General features: G+C 44.9%; 1 protein-coding gene across 14 annotated transcripts in view; it reads right to left on the reverse strand.

Moving 5' to 3' along the window:
* kif1a (kinesin family member 1A) overlaps positions 1 to 9827 on the reverse strand; it is a 209205-nt gene extending 199378 nt beyond the window's left edge. For 6 of the 14 annotated variants that reach the window (XM_033031474.1, XM_033031476.1, XM_033031473.1 and 3 more), the window contains exon 1: positions 9666 to 9826. The gene's annotated coding sequence lies outside the window, so the exon portion shown is untranslated. Of the gene's footprint in view, positions 1 to 8766; positions 9039 to 9665 lie in introns of those variants that run through there. The other 8 variants (XM_033031477.1, XM_033031469.1, XM_033031482.1 and 5 more) reach the window with 5 other exon arrangements.
* Between the last annotated feature and the right edge of the window lie 11312 nt (positions 9828 to 21139).

Here is a 21139-nt window from a genome sequence, read left to right on the forward strand (position 1 = left end):
GGTGTGGTAAATTGGATTAGTAAGTATGCAGATGATACTAAGATAGGTGGGGTTGTGGATAATGAAGTAGCTTTTCAAAGTCTACAGAGAGATTTATGCCAGTTGGAAGAGTGGGCTGAAAGATGGCAGATGGAGTTTAATGCTGATAAGTGTGAGGTGCTACATCTTGGCAGGACAAATCAAAATAGGACGTACATGGTAAATGGTAGGGAATTGAAGAATGCAGGTGAACAGAGGGATCTGGGCATAACTGTGCACAGTTCCCTGAAAGTGGAATCTCATGTAGATAGGGTGGTAAAGAAAGCTTTTGGTGTGCTGGCCTTTATAAATCAGAGCATTGAGTATAGAAGTTGGGATGTAATGTTAAAATTGTACAAGGCATTGGTGAGGCCAATTCTGGAGTATGGTGTACAATTTTGGGCGCCTAATTATAGGAAGGATGTCAACAAAATAGAGAGAGTACAGAGGAGATTTACTAGAATGTTGCCTGGGTTTCAGCAACTAAGTTACAGAGAAAGGTTGAACAAGTTAGGGCTTTATTCTTTGGAGCGCAGAAGGTTAAGGGGGGACTTGATAGAGGTCTTTAAAATGATGAGAGGGATAGACAGAGTTGACGTGGATAAGCTTTTCCCACTGAGAGTAGGGAAGATTCAAACAAGGGGACATGACTTGAGAATTAAGGGACTGAAGTTTAGGGGTAACATGAGGGGGAACTTCTTTACTCAGAGAGTGGTGGCTGTGTGGAATGAGCTTCCAGTGAAGGTGGTGGAGGCAGGTTCGTTTTTATCATTTAAAAATAAATTGGATAGTTATATGGGCGGGAAAGGAATGGAGGGTTATGGTCTGAGCGCAGGTATATGGGACTAGGGGAGAATACGTGTTCGGCACGGACTAGAAGGGTCGAGATGGCCTGTTTCCGTGCTGTAATTGTTATATGGTTATATATAAGATGGTACAGAACATCTGGTAAAAAAATGTGAAGCAGACTGCTGATCTCCATACTTGGCACATATGGATAAAAAATTAACAAATGAAGGGAGGCAGTGATGACGTTACCCAAAGCACACAAATGGATAGCAGTGAGGATTCAGTAAAACAAGCCAATATTTAATTGCTATCTTTTACGCTGTTAAAATAGTAGGTGGCTGAATGGACCTCCTGTGCCATAAATGTACTTTAAACTTGTGATCTTGCAATACATTGAGATAGACACGGCATGGTCCCATGGGGGGGGGTTCCCAGCAATCAATTTCTGGGAACCTTGCAATTATAGATCATTATCTCCATCAGATTCATGAAAATACATTCACAAGCCATCCCATAAAAAATGAATGGGTTCTGTTTTTATAGATATCAGTAACAGGTCAGGCAGCATCTTTGGAGAACATGGATAAATGACATTTCAGGTTGGAACCCTTCTTCAGACCCTGAGGAGACAGGAGAAGGGGTCATCACTGGAAGCCAAGGACTTCGTCCCATAGAAAAAGGCCCAGAGGTGAAAGTAACAAAATAGCTCTACTCTGCTGAAATATAATTGTTTAGCACAGGTCAGGTCAATCTCAAAAACACAAAATTGGGCAAATGTGAAGAGGGTTTGAGCGTTTACATGTAGAAACTATATTTAAGTACGCATATCTAGTAAATTCCTTATAGTTTGTGATGGTGAGGTGGTTTGTGTCACTGTAGCAATATCATCTTCCCAGCTGTGGTTCGCATTCGAGTCCTCTGGGGCATGAGAAATGCAAGGACAGACCCCCTACAGACCAGAAAAGGTTTTCCCATAAAGGTATTCTTCCCCAAAAAAGGCAGAGTCCAGCAGCATTACAGATGGCATGCATAAAAGAATGAGAGTTAGCGAGGAGTAGGGAAGAGAACTTTGCAATTCTCAGAGAGCTATAGAAGTCCTGGGCTCTCCCAACAACTCCTCTCATCAATGGGACAGCCATTCATTCCGCAGCAAAACTGGCCTAGAGCTGGAAGGGTGTTACTTGCATTGTTGCTGTCTCTTTAACTGTTGACAGCGGAGATCACATCTGGTGTGCTAAGTGCCAGCAGCTGTGAGGGCCTACAATATATACATCAATAAAGAACACAATGCTGAAGCCAGGGGGAGAGAAAAAAAAGAACAGTGTGGAATGATAATTGACGTTGAGAGAGAATTCATTACATCTTGAGAGACAGAGGTATGGCAGAAATTAACAATGACACAAAAAAGGAGTGTGCAAATTAAAATGATACAGGGGTAAAGGAAGCAATGACAATTAACTTTTACACAGATGGAAAGGGTGAGGCAGCAGGAAGAATTACCCATCATAGCGAGATGCGCAGCATTGAGGTCTGATCATTAAATAGCAAAAGAGGGAGGGGGGGAGGGAGGCACAGCAGTGAGGATAGGCCACTATTTGACATTGGAAGAAGTGGCATTGCAGATTGACTATTATACTGAGGGAGAGTGAACGAGCAAGAGCGAGAGTAACAAATTCCCATGAGCACATTAAGTATCCATGGTGCTAGCACAGAGGCATCCCTTATTCGTATAGGATTCACCTTCTGCTTCAAATCCGGTTATTGTTTTGCATACTAATGCTTGCAATTTACAGCAGAGGCTTAGACCATTAACCCTAACGGCCAGGGCCGGCCTTAAGCCGATTGGACCGATTGCTCCCAATTGGGCCCCGCGCTTAAGGTGGGCCCTGCGCCGGAGTAATCTACTCTCGGCTCGGGTAGATCTACCCTGGGTGGAGGGGTGAGAGAGAGTAGAGCGGTGAAGGGGGAAGAAAGGGGTAGATGGGGAGGCGGGTGTGAGGGGGAATGGAGAAGGGGGAGAGGGGGAGGTCCCTCACTGTCCCGGGGCAGCGCTCCCACCCCTCCAGTCGCTGTGCTTCATGCACACAGCCCCGGCTCCACCCCTCCCTCTCCCACGGGAGACGCGGTGAACAATACAGGGAGGGCCAGGCCAGGGGTTGGAGCAACGTTTACAAACCTCGGCCTCAGCTCACACCCGTCCACCCGGACCCCGGCATCCACTCCTGCTGCCGGCCCTCTCCCTCCCTTCTCTCCTTCCTTCCCTCCTCTCTGTCTTTTCCCTTCTCTCCTTCCCTCCCTCCTTTCTCTCATTCCTCTTTATTTTCCCTTCTCTCCTTCCTTCCCTCCCTTCTTTCTCTACTTCCCTCACTCCCTTCTCTCCCTCCCTTCTCTCCCACACACACACATCACGCACAGACAACTAACATACACATACACACACAACTAAGTTAGGATGGGGTAGAAGCCCAAAGGGTAGGATGGGGTTGAAACCCAAAATTTAATGCCTGAACTGGTTTTTCGCCAATTTGGTTTGCCAGGATCTAGTTCATTAAATTTTCTTTTTTTTCGTTTCAGTCACAAGTGGTATTGTAACTATGTACTTTTCAGAGGTGATCTACACATTTTGTTTGTTACTTGTAGGCTTACATGTATGCAATTTTATATTAAAATGTAGCTTAATCTGTTTGGGCCATTAACTCGCAGGCACTTTTTAAACGCACATTTTAATTACTTTCTATTCTACCATAGAGATATAAAGTATATAATAGACTTTATTTGTATTTCTATGATTCTACAGACCTTGGCCGGGAACCTGGACCTCAACAAAATTGTTCCCAATTGGGCCCCGCACCTCCTAAGGCCAGCCCTGCTAATGGCAGAACCTTTGTTCAAAATAAGCAATTGCCCAATTTTCACATAAATCCATCAAATGTTTATCTAACTTCCCCATTGTCCAATCTATTAGTGTCATTCAATCCTCTCTAGGTATTTCTTAATTTCTACTTGAACATACTAGGAGGCATTTTCTCTACATTAATCCAAACCAATCTTTCAGAAATTTCATTAGGCCTTTTCTCAGCTTTCTCAAAAATAATCCCATTAATTACAGCTGTGGAGAAATATATGGGATTATCATCGCTTATATACAAGAAACTGTTTTCAGTCCTTCAGTCCTTATGGACATTGAACAAGCCATGATCCAGCCTTCTATAGAAAAAGTTGGCACATATGAAGTTGTAATGGATCTCCACCTTGACATAAACCTTTTTGGGAGATGACTGCTAAGGTATTTAAAGTGTTTCACTCCACAAATGATGATCACTCTTGAGGAGTTGGACTACCAAAATATTGTTTTTCCAATATTGGGAATAAATCCAGGCACTGAAAAGTTTTAGAAATGCAACTTAAGAATTTGTAGTCCTCCGACAAAAATCTTCAAAATAAAGTGGAAGCACTGCTGCACAAATGTCAGTGACCTCGCCACTATCCACATACCCAGCATCATTCAACCTCAACTGCATGCCCAGTGGATGATAATTTAGACAACTACTGTCTTCCCAAATTAATTATGAAGTAAGTACTCAGAGGTCAGAGGAAACACTGTCAGAACACTTCAAAGTGAACGTTAGGAATTATGGCATAGGCATCAGTCCTGAGAGATGTAAACTCAGGGTAAGGTGAAGATAACCATCGCACCTTGAAGGCAGCAAACAGCAGAAAATAATAGAAAGGAAACAAGACCTGGACACTTGTAGTCACATTCTCCTGTTGACTATATCTCAGAAAATCTATGGCTTAAGGAATAGGCTTTATCTTTATATTCATCTGCAACCTACTATCTAACTGTCCTTACTCATGACTCCATGGAATCAAAGTGGTAACTCAGAAGGCCTTTGGTTTTAAACCCTATGAGGTTTCCATAGGTTTCTGCTGAAGGCCTGTTTGTGTCTCCATCTTTTCTTCGATTTTCAACAAATGTTGTCTGAAGGCTATGAACTTAGGAGCAATTACTTTATTGCTAAGATGACATTCAACGGCAAATATTTTAGATGGAATTGTATGTAATTTTACAAAACACAAATATTGCCTTAGATCTCGTGTCAGTGAATGGTTAACGATGACTGGTGTCCGTGAAGTTGTCATCAATACAGGTGAATTCATCTGATGCCAAGTTAGATATGTCACTCATACAGAGGTTGAAGGATAATGGGATCAAGTCTGATTCATGTGGAAGTTAATGTTAACCAAAGGAATCTGGCTTCCCAAAGTGGCCATGGAATTAACGGTCTGATTGCTTCCCTTCTTAACTTAATAGCAGAAAGGACATGAATTATAAATGGAGGGAGTCAGGGAATATTACTACAACCTACACAGTAGCCTTTTATCATTAAGCATTTCCTCCTCATACCCAGCAGAGGGAAAATCCATGGCAATTGCTACCATGGAGAACCAACAATATTCCTTTCCTCACAAGGACAGTTTGTGAATGAGAGGGATAAGGCATCTGACCTGGCATATATAAACTCAGGGTATGGTTGGATGATAATACCTCATGACAAATGGCATATGCCATTTAGAGGACAACCATCTTGCCTTGAAGGCAGAAAACAGCAGAAAAGAACAGAAAGGAAACCAGTCCCGAGTCATATCAATTTGTTGAGTACATCAGAGAAAGTCTATGATTTAAAGATCAGGCCTTATCTTCACACTCATCTACAACCTACTAACTGATAGTCAAGCCAGGTCGATGATTTACCTCAGATTGCTGCTGAGGTTCCCACTATCACATAAATCAGTCACCCGACAATTTGATTCATTGGAAATGATACCAAGGAATAGGTGAGAACACTCCACAGGAATGGACGGGCAACAACCCAGCTGTAATACTAACGACTCACACTCCAGCACTAATTATATTTCTGATATTCCAGATTGGTTTCATCTACCCCATAATGTGGAGAATTGCCCAGTGATATTCAATTCACAAAAAGCAGGACAAACCCAACTTCTTCTCAGTCTGCTCCCAATTATTAGTGAAATGAAGACACCCATCTCTGCCAGTTCTATCAAGCAGCACTCACTCATCAATAATCTGCTCACCAATACTTGTTGGGTTTTCTCCATCATCATTCAGACACATACTCATTGCAGGCTTGGTCCAAACATGGACCAAAGAGTTGAATGCAAGATGATTTGCGGGTAAGTGTTGAGGCTTTCAATCGAGAAGCTTCTGTGAGGAGGCTGAGCGAGGTAGAAGGCAAGATAAGGCAAGGACTTTTTCCTCATCAAGTCCTCGTTAGCCTTAGTGCAGTCAGCATGACAGTTTCAACAGTTGTATGCTCCTGCTGGAGGATGTGGGACATCAAAGAAACATCCAGTGTCTTCGAGGACTATACCTATGGGAGGTGCAGCTCCCAACTGACCAAATGAGTGGACTATGTCATCTATATCAACAATTTAGATGGAAATGCCTACGGCATGATTAGCAAGTATGTAGACGACACTAAAATAGCTTTATATCATAGACAGTGAAGATGGTTATCGAGAATTACAACAGGATCTTGATCAGCTGGAAAAGTGGCCGAGGAATGGCAAATGGAGTTTAATTCTGATAGGTCTGAGGTGTTCCATTTTAGGAAGTTAAATCTGGGCAGATCTTTCACAGTGAATGGTAGGGCCCTGGGGAGTGTTGCAGAACAGAGATCCAGGTGTTAAAAAATACAATTTTCCATGAAATTGCTTTTGCAAGTAGATAGGGCGGTTAAGAAAGGTTTTGGCACATGGCCTATATCGGACAGGGAATTATAAAAGTTAGGATGTTACTTTGCAGTTGTAAAATAAGTTGGTGAGACCACACTTACAGTATTGTGTTCAGTTTTGATCACCATGCTATAGGAAAAATAGCAAGGCTTCACAGCGGACAGAGTGGAGAGAAGATTTCCCAGGATGGTGCTTGGAATTGATGGTTTGAGCTATAGGGGAGAGGTTGGGCAAGTTAGGAATTTAATACAGAGCACAGAGGCCAAGGGCTCATCTGATAGACGTGCATAAATCCATGAGAGGAATGGATAAGGTAAATGTACAAAGGCTTTTCCACAGATGAGGAATCAAGAACTAAAGGGATTAAGTTTAAAGTGAGAGGGGAAAGTGCGGGTGAGGTGTCATGGATGTAGGTGGGAAGGGATTGGACATGGGGGGGGGGGAGGGGGGGTTTGGGGGTAGGATGGAATCAAGATATGTGCAGATGTTCAGTGGGGTAACAGTAGGCAGAAACAATGGGTCTGCCAGGCCAATCCTGTTTGTGGATTTTGGGGAGGAGGCAAAAGTGGGCAGTATGGGGCTGGAGAACGATAAGGTTGGAGGCTGCGGAGGGGAGATCGCCAGAGGTGATGAGATCAGAAACAGTTCTGGGAGATGTTGCCAGGTGTTTGGTCAGCTGTGAGGTCATGCTCAAGGGATAAGTTTGAGATGGTGTTTGAAAGCTGGCATGCTAGCGTCCGAGTGCTATTACTTCTGGTGATCTTCAGTGGATTAATTGCTGTCAATAACTCATTCCAGTGGCAGAACTCTCATCCTGAGATAAATGACCCCTTCCCACATCACCACACGTACTGATGCACAGCTCCTTGTTGCTGGTAATAACGTTGGCTGTTAAAATCTCCATCCATAGCAATCTTCCGATCCGGCATACAATTACCAACATCAAAGCCTTCAGTATTTATCTAAATTAATAAAATGTCAAGTGGGAACTGTGACTATATAACATCTCCCATGCTTGTAATTATCCAAGGGGAAGTATTATACACAGTAATAAACAAAAGAGAAGAGTTAAAAGCTGCAATCCAAGTGTATAAATGGATTAACATCTTCCGATTCATTATCCTGGCTCCTATAATGATAGAATAAAAATCATGTCTCATGAACAAAATGGAAAATTCCCAAGAAATTCAGCTGCGGATTATTATTTTCCCATGAAGCTGCATTATTGATGTCACAATAACGTACGTGACAATGTTGACTGACATCCAGCACAACTACCCCCACCTGGAATGAAAATAGTAAATATCATTCACGCAGGCGTAGTCGTACACACACAGACACAGGCTGTAAATTAATCTCCAAACTCAAGACATTTCAACCACTCACCATTCAAGTTGAGTTTTCTCAGCTGATGACGCAAGATCAGATTCTCTATTGGGTTACTGACTGTTCCAAGTACGTATTAACCTCACAGAAGTGATGCAGAACCAGTACAACGCAGGCATTAAAAAAAAAAGCAAGATCGTCCCTCTGCATCACCAAATATTTGGGAAGAACGTGCAGGTAATTTTGGATCCATTCAATATTTTACGAATAGACGTACCTGTGCAGCCCGAAGACATGAATCCATCAGCTTCATGTCCATCCCTGGTATTTGGATCTAAACTCACAAGCTCATTGATGTCTATACCATCTTTTCCTGTTGGTATATGATTAGATGGTCCAGTCAGATTCATACTAAAGTGCAATAAGCCCCGTTACCTCATTTGTTTCAGTTGCACCCTAAAGCAAAAGGACCGTCTGCCAATAAGTTTATCTGCCTCTGCCAGACAAAAATACGCAGATTTCAACATGCCGAGGCAGAGGGAGAAGTCCTGCGTCACACACACAATTAGTTCTTAAAAACAATGCGTAGAGGGACAGGAGAGTGCTAAGAGGGATGATATCCCATTAATAACAAACCTCTTTAACCCATCAGCAAATTACAAACAACAATGGATCTGCGTTGCCTCCTAACCTTGGGAATAAATAGACCTCAGTGGCTCAGGTTATATGGAAATATGATAACTCGCCTTGGCAGCCATTTTAGATACTTGTTTTCCTTTTTTTAAAGTCACTATTCAATGAAAAATACAATCAGCAGAATACCTGCAGGCAGATAAGTTTACTCAACATAATTTTTGGGGATATTCTACTCACTGTGATCTGCTTCTCTGTAAAGTCTTTAAACAATCTACATAGCCTGAACAGAGCAAAAATAATCATGACATTATCAATCATGGATTATGGACAGACTGATCTGGTGGAAAATGCCATTGCATCACTGCAATTCATTCCTATTATAATGCAACTTTAAACGCTAGCCATCTGTAACATGGTTCGTTATCTTTATGGTGCTGAACATGGATCGATCTTGCACCCAGTGTTATCCTGGTTTGAGATTGATACGGAGCCTAAGCTGTGATGTGTCCGCCAAAGGACGGTGACAGGCTCGCCCCCTCCCTATCTATCCCTGGCTCTGGGTGGATGTACTGATGGAGGTTTACACAAGCACAATGCACCTGTTCTAGAATCAATTACAATGGCAGACAAATGCAGGCACAGCCAAGCATACATCTGAAACCACGACACACACTGTAAACACAGGGAAACGAATGCATCAAAATAGATGCAACCACGCACACACAGGAGATACCCAGACACACCCATGCCCAGAAAAGATGGTCGCAAAGAAAGGGAAATCAAACATATTGGTGAGGAAGGCGAGAAATTATTCTATGACCCTCCCCACCCCTCCCCATCTCTCTCTCTCTTCATCGAGATGGGTGGAGACCTTGCGGGAAAATTCTCACAACAAAGAGCAGGGATTCAGTAAAGAACCCGCTGCTCTGCAGGAAACAGTGGGGATAAAATATGTAACTTCCTCATCTCTCACTGTGCACCCGTGAGATGCTCCCAAGCCCTCGGACATGGAGCACGGATGAAACGGGAGAACACGAAATTCATCAGAAATAACAGTGAATGCAGGCGGACTGCAATGCGTCTGCGGAAGGTGGGACAGAGGGGGAGCCGGGGCTGAGATCTGGCGCAGTTCCTACCTGCAGTAGGGCTGGAGCTTCACTCCATGCCCGGCTCCGCCGGTGCTGATGCTGCTGCCGCCGCCGCTCGCTGCCGACAACTCCGAAAGCGGGCACCGAACCGCTGTCTCAGACTTCACTGAGTCCTCCCCCTCCGTCCGCACTCACGTGGGCGGTGCGGGCTGGTTCACTGCGGCACCGGCCCCCGCCCCCCATTTGCACCCGGGATAACCCAAGACAGTTAATCACAGGGTATAGGATTGGCAGAACCGGGAGGGGTGAAGGTTTGTCTTGGTTGGACAGCTGGGGATGGGTGGATGATAAGTAAGGACACAGCGCAATTAGATATGGAGATAGGTTTTCCGGAGGATGATCCAAAGTGACCAGGAATTGGGCTGGATGACCAGGGATGCAGAACAGCAGAAACCAAATTCATGCAAGAAACACATTTTCAGAAGCCAGAAACATACCAGAGATGTGTAGGAAGGAACTGCAAATGCTGGTTTAAACCAAAGATAGACACAAAAAGCTGGAGTAACTCAGTGGGCCAGATAGTTCCTCTGGAGAAAAGGAACAGGTGGCGTTTCCTTTTCTCCAGAGATGCTGTCTGACCCACTGAGTTACTCCAGCTTTTTGTTTCTATAATGCCCGTCCCACTTGGGAAACCTGAACGGAAACCTCTGGAGACCTTGCGCCCCACCCAAGGTTTCCGTGAGATTCCCAGAGGGTTTGGTCACTCTCCCTATTGGTGAAAAGTGGTTTCCGTGTAGGCGAGGCTTCTATGTTCCTGCGATTATTTAAAAAAAAACAAAACCGGCCTCAACTAAAAATTTGGTCGAAGCCAGTGGAGTGGGGTCGCTATTTACTTATAGGCAGTCGAAGGCAATCTCCTTCGTTGACCGGCCATTTTGATTGGCTCATTGGAGTTTTCAGCAAAGATCCTGTAAGATCTTTGGTTTTCAGGACCTAGAAGATCTGCCGGAAGGTAAAATGCCCGCTAACTTTATTAAACTTCTCAAAACTGTCTCCACTCCTTCTCCTCCCACCCCCCCCCCCCCCCCCCCCTTCTCTGCCCTTCTCTCCCTTCCTCCCACGCTCTCTAACGGACTTACCGTGCTCTATGGCAGTCGTTTGCCTTCCTCTTCATCGCGCAGACAGCGCTCCTCCGCCATCCCTGGCCCCCACCTTCGCGATGTGTTTGTGTGTGTGTGTGTGTCTGCGGTCAGTAGCAAAGATCCTGTAGGATCTTTGGTCAGTTGTTGCAGCTCACGCTTAGGTCGAGGCTTTCCAGGCAAGTGACCAAAACCTCTGGCGACTCATGGAAACCTTGGGTGGAGCGCAAGGTCACCAGAGGTTTCTGTTCAGGTTTCCTAAGTGGGACAGGGGCATAACATACCAGAGATGATCCACAATAACCAAAGACATACCAAAGGCAGGCCCACAATAACCAGAAGCTTACCAGACAGGCATATGATAACCTGATGCTTACCTGGCCTATATGAACCAGAAACATACCAGAGAAAGCCCCTTGGTAAGGAGGGTCTTATCCTGTTAACCAGGCACAATGTAAGAACTATCCTGGGTAATTTCAAGCAAAACACAACCAGGAGGTTACGTCCAGAGGTAACCAGGAAGAAATGCTGGAAGTGAGAAATGAAAATGAAAGTTACAAGTTGTCAACAGGTCGTGCAGTGTCCATGGAGTGAGAAACAACGTCTACATTTCAGACTGGAAAGAGATCTTAGAATGCCTAAAAACACCTAGGATAAAGCATTTTGTTGTCTCTGTACTGTACACTGCACAATGACAATAAAGTTTGAATCTGAATCTGAACCCTGGGACTGACAAAAAATGAATGACACTGGTGAAAATATGAAAGCAGGAGAACAAGTTATTTAGGAACAGGCTGGCAACTTGCTCCCCTACAACCTGATTCTGTCACTACTACCAAGACGGTCACTATCCTAAAAAGTGGCACCAAACACTTACCTGGTTCAAGTTATAAATTACTAATTTAAATATACATGGTAAATGGAGTTGAGGACCATGGAGAAGGAAGTCCCACAGACATGGTCTAACATTGTGGAACCACAGGAAGTGTAGATGCTGGAATCGTGAACAAAAAACAAAGTGCTGGAGGAATTCAGCAGGCCAGGCAGCATCTGTGGAGAAAATCGCCAACTGGCGTTTTGGGTCCGCACCCTTCCTCAGACTAATCATAGGATGGGGTAAAAAACTAGAAGAGAAGTGGGAACAGGACAATGCCTTGCATATGAACACAGGTGAAGGGGGGTTAGATCGGCAGATGGGTGGAGTAATTGACAAAGCCTCTTCACCTGTATTCACCTATCACTTTCGTGGTCGTATTGTCGATGTGATTGAACCAGGACAAATTGTTAATATTCACTGCTACGTACTTGAAACTCTTGACCACCTTCACTTCAGCTCCATTAGATGAAGACTGAGGTGTGTACTCCACCCCACTTCTTGAAGTTAATGATCAGCTCTTTAGTTTTGCTGATATTGTAGTTGCCTTGAAAGCATGTTACAATGTGGAGACTAGATGAACCATGAAATTGCAGCCATGGTACAAACACAAAATAGATGGTTCAATGGTTGGGTAGCAGGAGCTGTGATGAGTTTAGCATTGAAAGGATGCCTTATAGGGAATGTAATGGTACAGATGTTGTCAGAATCAAGAAGTTAGAAAGGTTTAAATGCCTAGCTGTGAAAAATGGACCTTGGAAAGCAGATTGGCAATTGTGATCACAACATATTAGGCTAGGTTATTTACAATTGTCTTTATCTTAGTCTCAGTGTTATTTGGATTTAAGAGAAATGATTTGTCAGGATTTATGAGAAAAGATAATATGCAAAACAAAGAAATAAGCAATAAATTGGGTGAGGAAACTAATATTAAGTGATGAGTGGAGAAACTAATATTAAGCAACCTTAATCTTCTTATGATGTTATACTTCAGCTATGGATCAGTAAAATAATTTAATTTTTCTTAGGTAGACAAAAATGTTGGAGAAACTCAGCGGGTGAGGCAGCATCTATGGAGCGAAGGAAATAGGCAACGTTTTGGGTCGAAACCCTTCTTTAGACTTTTTCTTAGGTAGATTTCCTGTTGTTTGTTATTTTTCATATTCTCTGTTGAAGAAGTCTGCGTGAGTAACTGCAATACATTTTGTACACAGTAACACTGCAGCCATTGTACACTGATGGTGAAGGTAATTAAAGTTTAAAGTAGTGGATGGATGCCAAATGAGTGAGCTGAATGTTGCTGATCTGCCTGTGTGTTCAGGCCCATACAAAGCTTTTCAAAAAGGGGGGTGGCATGACAGGATTAGTCAAGTCAAGTCAAGTTAAGTTTATTTGCCACATACACATACGAGATGTGCAGTGAAATGAAAGTGGCAATGCTCGCGGACTTTTGTGCAAAAAGTCAAACAACCAAACAAACTATTAACACAATCATAACACACATATTCTTTTTAAACATTTTAATGTGAAATAATGTGCGCGCAGGGCACATCACAAGCGCGAAGCTCATATTCCCTTGCGGCTGGAGTCCAGGGCCCACCTAAGGGCCCTGTAAGCTCTGGGGGTTTAGATGCTCTCTGGTGCATTCTGAGCCTTATTTTGAAGCATTTTGGAACCATATTTATGACCAATATTTCAGAAATAATTTTGGTTGAGTCAAGAGTATTGAGTGGGTGGAATGGGATGATTGGGGTCATTGTTGTAAACATTTTTTTAAATCAAGAATTGAAGTTGTCCTTGTTTTAATAATCAAGCTGTACTGTTGTAAAATGTTATGTAAAATGTTATAAAGGAGCTAGCAAAAACTGCAAGTAAAATACTGTAAGTTTTTGCAGTAAAGAAAACCTTTTTTTAGAAAATGTTTAGTGTGTTGATTTGATTGCCTGTTACTGTTTGACTGTGTTAGTGTGTGCAGTGCACCTTTAATGGTCCTCCTCACCTAACAACTTCACATCACATCAATTTCAACATGGAATAGTGATGTGAATACAACATTTAGTTCGACTTCAATTTCCATCATGAAAATTGAAGTCAAACTAAATGGTGCATTTACATTACTATGATCACTTTCAAACTAACCTTTTGTCTACCTTCGATTTTCCAGCATCTGCATTTTCTTCTTAAACATTAAATATTTTACTGTCATACTATTATAACAAATTCTAGTTCCATGATGACTCATAAACAAGATCACAACTCACATTTTGAATTCTCAACCACAATGTGATTGTGAATAATTGCAGAGCTGCCAAGTTTCACCGCGCATTTCCGTATTTTGATGGCTGAAAATCAGTATTGTGTTGGGGAAATAGGTATTTCTCACATAAATGCAATAAAACGTACTTCACAGAAACCAAAAATCAGTATTTTGCATGCACTCATGAATTCTCAAATATCAGTATGGAATACTGAAAATCAGTACTACTGAATTGTGAAACCATTTTTGAAATGTGAATTTATAATTCTTGATTTTGATTCAATCATATAACTATTAGTAGTCTGATCTTGGATGTGTGGGTGTTTGTTTGTGTGTATGTTTGTTCGCGTGTGTGTTTGTTTGTGTATAATCACATCTTCGCAAAAAAACGATGCACTAATGGTAAAATCTTTACATATTCCGGTAGAGATTTTTCCCCCTGAAGTCCACAATCGCCTTATCTGAAAATTTAATGCATTAGTTCTCGAGTTATCAATGAAAATCTTCAAAAATCTGACAAACTTTGAAGTCTGTGCCGTCTTTCTCGCGCTGCGAGTGTCGTCACCCCCCCAACCGCTCCCTCCTTCTTTGGTTGATGCCCACTCCCCACTTCTCCTCTCCCCACCTCCTCTCCCCCCCCCCCCCTCCTCTCCCCCCCCTCCTCCTCTCCCCCCCATCCTCTCTCCCCCCCTCTCCTCTCTCCCCCCCCCCTCTCCTCCCCCTCCTCTCCCCCCCTTCCCCTCCTCTCCCCTCCTCCCTCCTCCCCTCCCCCTCCTCCTCTCCCCCCTCCTCCTCTCCCCCCCCTCCTCCTCTCCCCCCTCCTCCTCCTCTCCTCCCCTCCCCCCTCCTCCCCTCCTCCCCCCTCTCCCCCGCCTCCTCCTCTCCCACCTCCTCCTCTCCTCCCTCCTCCTCTCCCCCCCCCTCCTCCTCTCCCCCCCTCCTCCTTTCCCCCCCCTCCTCCTCTCCCCCCCTCCTCCTCTCCCCCCCTCCTCCTCTCCCCCCCCCCTCCTCTTCCTCTCCCCTCCTACTCTCCCCTCCCCTCCTCTACCCCCTCCTCCTCTCCCGTTCCTCCTCCTCTCCCCCCCTCCTCCTCCCCCCTCCTCTTCCTCTCTCCCCCCCTCCTCCTCCTCTTCCCCCCCCTCTCCTCCTCTTCCCCCCCTCTCCTCCTCTCCCCCCCCTTTCCTCCTCCCCCCTTTCCTCCTCTCCCCCCCCCCCCCCCCCCCCTTCCCTCCTCCCCCCCCCCCCCCCCCCCCCCCCCCCCGCCCCCTCCCCCCCCCTCCTCCTCTCCCCCCCCCCCGCCTCCCCCCCCCCCCCCCTTCCTCTCCCCCCCCCTCCTCCTCTCCCCCCCCTCCTCCTCTCACCCCCCCCCTCCTCCTCTCCCCCCCCCTCCTCCTCTCCCCCCCTCCTCCTCCTCTCCCCCCCCCTCCTCCTCAATGGGTGTCGGGGAGGCTCAAAAGTGTGGAGTACTTGTGGTTGTGCAAACCTCTGCTCAGCCGGAAGTATTCGTCAGACCCAGGCGCCGTAATCCTTTCCGGGAGCCGGTCCCACACAATTTGAGTCGCCTTTCCTCGACACCCCTCACCTCCCTCCGAGACGCAGGGAGGCGTGTCCTGTACGGGCTCCTCCTCCACACCCTGCACTTCCTCGTCCTGGTCCACCGTCCGGACACCAAGTGGCGGTCGATGTTGCCTTCCGGTCGCGAGGGGGGCCCTCGGTGGGAGTCCCTCTACGCAGGTATTCTCCCCCCCCCCCCGCCCATTGGGGACACGGGGTGGAGGGTATTGCACCGAGGAGTTCCCTGGAACCTGTTTCTTTCGTGGTTCACAGACTCGCCAGCCGACTGTTACTTTTACGGGCTGGAAGAGTCTGTGTACCACGTGTATAAGGAGTGTGTGAGGCTGCAGCCACTGTTTCAATACCTAAAGGGGCTGCTCCTTGCCTTCTGGCTGCATTTTTCAACCACCATCCTCATTTCTGGACACCCTGTGCGTAGAGGAGAGTGTAGAGCTGAAGATGTCCAGGTAAGGTTGCTCCTGGGCCTGGCCAAGCTGGCCATCCGCGAGTCACGGCGCCAGCCGGCTGCCTGCCCCTCTTCTGGGGTTACGTCCGCGCCCGGGTGGGGTTACAAAGGGACTAATCCCTGTGCACGGGCACCCTGGAAGATTTCCGGGACCGCTGGGCACCGCAGGGGGTTGAATGCATCCTCAATAAGGATTGTAACATAGTTGCATAATAGTTTATTTAGGATATTTGTTGGTATTGTATTATGGTGGTGTGTTCTCGTTTGTTTTATTGTATTTTAAATATTAATTTTTAATAATTGAATAAATTTTTGATAAAAAAGAAAGCTGGTTACCAAGGCGGAAGAGGGATCTGCCAGAGCGGGGATGCCTGTTCCTTTTTCGGGATTACGTCCGTGCCCAGGTGAAACTGGAGAGGGACTATGCGCTGTCCAAGGGTGCCCTGGAGGATTTCCGGGACCGCTGGGAACCGCGGGAGGTTGAATGCATCCTTGACAAGGAATGTAAGATAGTTGTATAATAGTTCAACGTTTGTCGTATATTATGGTGGTGGGTTCGGTTTCGTTTTTTTAACTGTACCGTATATATTATTTCAATATTTGAATGAATATTTTTGATTTAAAAAAACTGGTTACCAAACTAACGGAACTGGGTCTCTGCGCATCCCTCTGCAATTGGATCCTCAACTTCCTCATCCACAAACCACAGTCTGTTCAAATTGGCAGAGATCGACCAACTGATCAAATGGTGCTAGCACAACAACCTGGCTCTCAATGTCAGTAAAACCAATGAACTGATTGTGGACTTTCGAAGAGGACGAAGGAGGACACACAATCCTGTTTATATCAGTCAAAAAGAGTCAAAAACTTCAAATTCCTGAGCGTGCATATTTCCAAAGATCTTTCCTGGACCCAGCACACTGATGCAATTATAAATAAAGCACATCAACGCCTCTACTTCCTAAGAAGATTAAGGAGATTCGGTATGTCAAAGAGGATTCTCTTGAACATCTACAGGCGTACAGTGGAGAGAATATTGACTGTTCAGCAACTTGAACGTCCAGGAGCGGAAAAGACTGCAAAAAGTTGTGAACACTGTGCAGTCCATCACTGGCTCTGACCTCCCCACCATTGAAGGGATTTATCGGTGTCGCTGCCTCAAAAGGTCAGCCAGCATCATCAGATACCCACACCATCCTGGCCACACACTCATTTCACCACTGCCATCGGGAAGAAGGTACAGGAGCCTGAAAACTGGAACGTCCAGGTTCAGGAATTAAACCTGTATGGTAAATGGCCACTATCCAAATTCATTTTCAGTACATGATATATTGAGCATGGAAAAGACCACAGAGCCAACAACCCAATTCTATTGCTTAAACTGAAAAATCATCTACTTAAGCTGTTTCCTTTCTATTCCATTATCTCTGTTTATTATGGTTTATTTACTTATGATAAGTAAATATGTCACATGCAGAGCCAGGATTTTGCCATAAATGCCATGTGCCTTTTCATGCCTTTTTTGATGATTTCACAAGGATAATGTAGCAATGTTACAAAATTTTGAGATTTAAAAAATCAAGTCTGCAATTTATCCCATCAGATAAAGCATAAAAATAAGTTTAATTTGACACCTAATTCACTTTCATATCTTCAGTATTAAAAACGTTATGGCCATTTTCATACTCGGAAATTAGCACCTTGTTCCCTATTGCTTTTCCATTGACTTAACACAAAAGCTGTGATCATGGACAGTCAAAAGCCCATAACTTTCTTAAAAATTAAGAGAACTGAAAGAAATGTTCAGTTATTATAGATTGGAACATGCTGAAACAAATATTAAACAATCTTACTTGTATGACCTGAAATTAAAGCATATAATTAGTTAGTTACCCAATTGTAGCTAATTGCAAAATTCAATTACTAGATCTAAACATCTATCCATTTCTTAAGAAAAGATTAACATTTTTAAATAGATAAGTGTCCAAATAACATTCACACAAGAATTCACAATATAACATGATTTTTAAATCTCATTGTCATTAATTTATAGGCCAAATGGAAGGAATGTAGTGTTTAATTACTGTAAATTAATGGCCATTTAAATCATCTTGCGAGTGGAATTTTGTGGAACGTGATGGTTTGGAACATTGTGGTTGCGGTGAATTTGAACCCCATGTCGGCAGGAAAAATACTGCCGGTTCGGATGGGCCCCAAGTCACCTTCTCGCAACTTAAAATTTTGATTAAAGGCATCTTAAGAAGCATTTTTTTATGTAAAAATAAACAGCATACCTTGCTGTTAGGCACTTCCCCCTCCTGGTGAATGCTATGTACTTACCATTCTCTGTTTCTCTCCCAAGTACAGGCCTCGTGGCTGTGAGTCTGGAATCGAGGGGTTAAAGGCTCCTGTACCCGATTGGCCAAGCTGCGTCAGGTGACGGGTGACTCATCTGAAGTATAAATACCAGAGCTTCCCAGGATTCTCTCTCTTCTTCGTAGACCCTGACTGATGAGCAGACTGCTGGTGTGAGCCGCGGAAAGCCTGGCCACATGGCATAGAACTTTGTGTACTTTCACCATTCCTTGTTAACAGATATTGAATTGGGACGGATAAGGGCTGACCTTAGAGTTTTCGTGTATTTTGGTTTCAGGGTTATATCTCTTTAGGCAGGTTTTAGAGTCTCCGGTTCGATGGCCCATTACGTGGCTGGCTGGAGCATTGTTAAATTGTTTGTCAGTTTATCCATATCCCTGACTGGGTTGTTTAAAATCAGGTTTGGGTTTTGTGTTCCAATGAATAATTAAAACTGTTTTTGAACTTGAACCTGGTTTTTGACTTGTGTTACGCGGCTCTGAAGTACTTGCATTTGGGAGTCGTAACAAAATGGTGGCTCGTCCTAAGTTTTGAGGACCCTAGACGTTTTTAGGGGGGTTTTTTGGTAGGCTTCTGGACTGAGGAAGTCTGTATGTTGTGAGGGAATTTTTTCTTCCCTGTTTGTGGTAGCATTAGTGCCCAAGTTTTAGCTGGTGGTTTGGTGCTACATTAGAAATGGAATTTAAGGTGAAAGAATTTGTTGAGGCTCCTAGTCGGGAGTTGTTTGATAGATGTACGAAGGAGCATTTGATTTTGCTGGCTGAGAACTATGCCGTGACTATTGACAAGCATTCAAAGAAACACTCCATTAAATCGGAGTTGTGGGCTGCGTTGGTGGAGGGTGGGGTTTTGCCTGGTGGTGCAGACAGTCCCCCACCTTCTGTTCAGCCAGTTCAGAACATGGAGGCCGTCATTAAACTGAAGGAGATGGAGCTTGAGTCACAGAGAATTGCCTCTTTGTTAAAAGAGAAAGAGCTCATGCATGTTCTTGAAATGAAACGGCTTGAGGAGGAAACCAAAAGGGCTGAATTTCAGCTGCGGGAAAAAGAAATAGATAATTCCCGGGTTTCTTCTAGGGAACGGGAGTTTGATATGAGCAAGAACATCCGCCTGGTTCCCCCGTTTCGTGAGGAGGATGTGGACAAGTATTTCACAGTGTTTGAACGGGTGGCTTTGTCCTTGAAGTGGCCTAGGGACGTGTGGACCTTGCTATTGCAGTGTGTCCTTGTGGGTAAAGCACGGGAGGTGTACTCGTCTTTATCTGTTGAAAGCAGTCTGGACTGTGAGTGTGTGAAGTCTACAGTATTAAGGGCTTATGAATTAGTTCCAGAGGCGTACCGGCAGAAGTTCCGGCGCTTTAGGAAGTTTGATAGTCAGACTTATGTGGAGTTTGCTAGGGAGAAGGAGGCACTTTTTGACAGGTGGTGCGCTTCTCAAGGAGTGAAGGATTTTGAGTTACTGCGGGCCTTGATGATTATGGAAGACTTTAAGAACTGTCTCCCTGAGAGGGTTACTACTTACCTTAATGAGCAGAAGGTGAATGAGGTGTCTAAGGCTGCGGTGTTGGCAGATGAGTATGTATTGACTCATAAATCTGATTTTGTTGGGCGATCCTATAGTTTTGGTGCACGGCCGGTTGATCGTGGTGGTGTCGCCGGGGGCAGTGTCAAAGCTGTTTCTGTGCCTGCAAGTGGCAGCACGTTGATACAGGGGGAAGTCCGAGCGGATAAGGTTGACGGAAATGTGAGGACTAATGAAGGTCCTGTGTGCTACTATTGTAGAAGGAGAGGGCACATGTTAAAGTCGTGTCCCGTTCTGAAGCAGAAAAATGCAAAGCCTGTGGCTTTGGTGGGTGCACAGAAGGCACCTGTCGTACCTGAGGTGCCTGAGTCTGATGAGTGTAGGAATTATTCTGCGTTCATCATGAATGGTTTTGTTTCTCTAGAGGATGGGGGTGATAGAGTTCCAGTATCCATCTTGCGTGATACTGGTGCTACTCAGTCCTTTATATTGGATGGTGTACTGCCGTTTTCTGGGGAATCATCGGTTGGGTCAAGTGTCCCAGTGGTAGGATTCGGGATGGATGACATGGTAGTGCCTTTGCATACCGTGCGTCTCGAGTCCGAGTTGGTTTCAGGCCGGGTAACTGTTGGGTTACGGCCGTGTTTTCCCGTTGGGGGAGTTTCTGTGATTTTGGGGAATTACTTGGCAGGAGGTAGAGTTTTAGTCACTCCTGAGGTGACGGCTGTTCCGATGGTGCAGAGTCCTGATAGATTGGCTATGCAGCATCCAAAGGTCTTCGCAGCTTGTGCTGTCACGAGGGCTATGGCTAAGAGCCAGGCGAAGTTTGAGGATGTGGTGGACCTGAGTGAGAGCATTTTTGGGGATCAGGATGATAGATCCTGTGTTGTGAAGGGTGTTTCTCCATCTCAAGATGGGATAGCGTCTGGAAATGTGCCGGTGTCACTGTCACGTGACCGGCTGGTTGAGGAGCAAAAGAGTGATCCAGGTTTATCTGATCTGTTCGACTGCGCAGTGCCTGAGGGGGATATGGATTCCACAGCAAAGGGGTATTTTCTAAGGGATGGCTTACTGATGCGAAAGTGGTCTCCCTTGGATATATCTGGGCATGATGATTGGAGCGTGGTTGATCAGATTGTGATGCCTCGTCGGTATAGGGACGAGATACTCTGTTTGGCTCATGATGGTCCTCTGGGTGGACATTTGGGGGTCAATAAGACGTATGACCGCATCTTACGGAATTTTTTTTGGCCAGGGTTGAAAAAGGACGTGAAACAGCACTGCAGGTGTTGTCACATTTGCCAGGTGGCAGGAAAGCCGAACCAATCGATTGTT

This window comes from Amblyraja radiata, chromosome 13 (genome assembly GCF_010909765.2).
Source record: "Amblyraja radiata isolate CabotCenter1 chromosome 13, sAmbRad1.1.pri, whole genome shotgun sequence".
Classification (NCBI taxonomy): domain Eukaryota; kingdom Metazoa; phylum Chordata; class Chondrichthyes; order Rajiformes; family Rajidae; genus Amblyraja; species Amblyraja radiata.